Source organism: Haemaphysalis longicornis, unplaced genomic scaffold (assembly GCF_048455015.1).
Source record: "Haemaphysalis longicornis isolate Haplotype H1 unplaced genomic scaffold, Haemaphysalis longicornis Haplotype H1 scaffold_3, whole genome shotgun sequence".
NCBI lineage: Eukaryota > Metazoa > Arthropoda > Arachnida > Ixodida > Ixodidae > Haemaphysalis > Haemaphysalis longicornis.
Window position 1 is genome coordinate 2,723,980 of NW_027526335.1, and position 2,630 is coordinate 2,726,609.

Sequence of the window (2,630 nt, forward strand, 5' to 3'; positions counted from 1 at the left end):
ATGTCGAACATGTTGTTTTACAGAACCGAAACCGAAACCGAAACTTGTTTGATTGCTAACCTTCGGCATCGTCCAATCACGGTGCCCCCTCCTCTCAACGTCACAGCTTAGTTCGTGCGGCCGCCGCAAACCGCGCATGGTAGTTTTTCTTCTTTCGCGCTTTGTAAAATAATTACCGATTTGTCAACCGGATAAACGATGAAAAGTGTGCTAATTCGAGCCAGTCTATGCAGTGCAAGCAAAAACGGGAGCTTGACAAATTCACTTCAGTGTCCCTTTAATGGCGATTATGAGAAGGAAGAAGCACCTGGAGCTAGCTGTGGTGTAGTGGCGCCCTCTAGTGGAGCGCCCGCTCACTGTGTGCGCTTGGTTGTATGAATTGTAACTAGATGTCGTTGCTGTGGACGCACGTGACGGGTCACGTGCGTATGCGTCTCGGTGCCGTCTTGTTGAACAATAAACGCTCTCTTTGGGTTCTGGTCTTGGTACAAGCAGGCCGCACTCTTTCTTCTTGGGCTTGTGGGTGGGCCCGGCGGCCGGCCTTCGCTCCCGTCGCTGCCGAGGCCGCTCGCCGTCGCCCACGACACAACATCTTTTTGGCGACGAGGATGGGATGCTTTTCTTCTGCTGCGACGACATCGTCGACGGGTCCGGCAGAATGAAAACGTGAGTGCGTTTGACCTCGCTCGAGTGTGACTGTCCGGCGCGTCTGGCGTCGCGAGGCCTAGCGTTCTTTGTGCTGACGCTTGTCGAACCGTCGTTTAGGCCTCGCCCTACTTCGTTCTTCTGCTTCTGCTCCTGCATCTCTCTCCTTCCTGCTTGGCAGCATGGGCCTCTTCGATAACCTGCCCGTTTTCCTCGAATTGCCGGGGCCGCCTCCGATTCCGTGGCATAACTGGAAAAAATTGTTTCAGGCCCATCTCGAGGCGGCTGGCGGCAGCGACTGGAATGACGGACGACGCGCGTCGGCGCTCGTCAGTGTTTTGGGTAGGGAGGGGCAACGAAGGTATTTTGCTGAGGCGGAGCAGGACGAAGCAAGGAGGGACGCCGCCAGTAACGTGACCGACGCTCATGTAACCAGCCCTATCGTGACCGACTCCGCGACCGACTGTAGTGTGACCGCATCCTCGGCTCCGGCCATTTCGAAATTCGACCAACTTTTGGAGCAGCTGGACCGGCTCTTCGCTGCGTCCACAAATACGCTTGTTGAACGACATGGATACGTAAAAGGGCAGCAGAATCGGACAATTTCCTGCCTCATGTTCGGAATCAGGTCTTCACGAAGCAGCATAAAGCTAAACAGTACTTTGACAGAAGGAAAGGTGCGCAGCCGACCCGCATAAAGGTGGGAGATGTCGTGAAGGTAAAATTCCGTAAGCAAGGATTTCTGAAGTATAGTAAGCCGTTGACAGTGCAAGCTCAGGTTGCACCTTTCACCTTTAAGCTCAGTGATGGAAAGATCTGGAACGCTTCGAAACTCACAGTCGTTCCGAAAGGAATTGAGATTGGCTCGGCACCGTATTCCTTTGAAAATGTTGAACTCTCGTCGAGGCATAAAGAGTTTTTGTACTCTTTGTCTAACTTGGACATTTGTGACAGTCAGTCCCCTAGTCTACAGTTGTCAGAAGGGACAAGCCCCAGGGTTCAGACAGACCCTGATCTGTCGGAGGTTTCTACCAGTGCAAGGTCTGAATCCGTTGTCCCTCGGGAACCATTAGAATGTCAGGAAGAAAATAGTGAACAAATAGATCCAAATAACCATGTAGACAAAACAAGGTAAAATGAGGGGGCGTCTGGATCGTCAAATAATGCAAGTTCAACGTCTACGCGTCCGCGCCGTAAGACTAAGCAGCCGCAGTGGCTTCGCGAATATGTGCGGTAGGGGGTATACGTACGGTTCATGCTTTGCGTCATGTTGGACGTGGCATGTCTGTGTTGAATCGTATATCATCATTGAAAGTGTTTTGGACGGGTTTTTTTTTTTGGGACTTTATAGAACTGTCGTGAGCGAAAATGTTTTTTTGGACGGGTTTTTTTTTTTTTGGGACTTATAGAACTGTCGTGAGCGACTGATAGCCTGTTGTGTGAGTCAAGTGAAAGGAAGATGCAGACATTCTTCAAAGCACGGGAGAATGATGTGGAGTGTGCATTTAAGATGCTGTATGTATTTCGCAGAGTGTGCGAACTTCTTTTGCACGGGGAGATGATGTGGTGTAGTGGCGCCCTCTAGTGGAGCGCCCGCTCACTGTGTGCGCTTGGTTGTATGAATTGTAACTAGATGTCGTTGCTGTGGACGCACGTGACGGGTCACGTGCGTATGCGTCTCGGTGCCGTCTTGTTGAACAATAAACGCTCTCTTTGGGTTCTGGTCTTGGTACGAGCAGTCCGCACTCTTTCTTCTTGGGCTTGTGGGTGGGCCCGGCGGCCGGCCTTCGCTCCCGTCGCTGCCGAGGCCGCTCGCCGTCGCCCACGACACAACACTAGCCACCCGCGTGATCATCGGCACCGATGGTGATGATGTCATCGGTGCAACTGCGATGATGATACGAAAGTTTCTACAATGGGTGCGTAAGAAACAAGCGTTACCAGGGCTGAAATTTCTCAAACACGACCAAAGCAAATCACTCGTC

General features: G+C 51.9%; 1 long non-coding RNA gene across 1 annotated transcript; it reads left to right on the forward strand.

Annotated features, from left to right (window-relative positions):
* Nucleotides 1-325: 325 nt before the first annotated feature.
* LOC144173160 (uncharacterized) lies at nucleotides 326-2,381 on the forward strand. The gene is made up of 2 exons (XR_013323170.1): nucleotides 326-666; nucleotides 915-2,381. It is a non-coding gene; the product is annotated as an uncharacterized LOC144173160 (long non-coding RNA).
* Nucleotides 2,382-2,630: the final 249 nt, after the last annotated feature.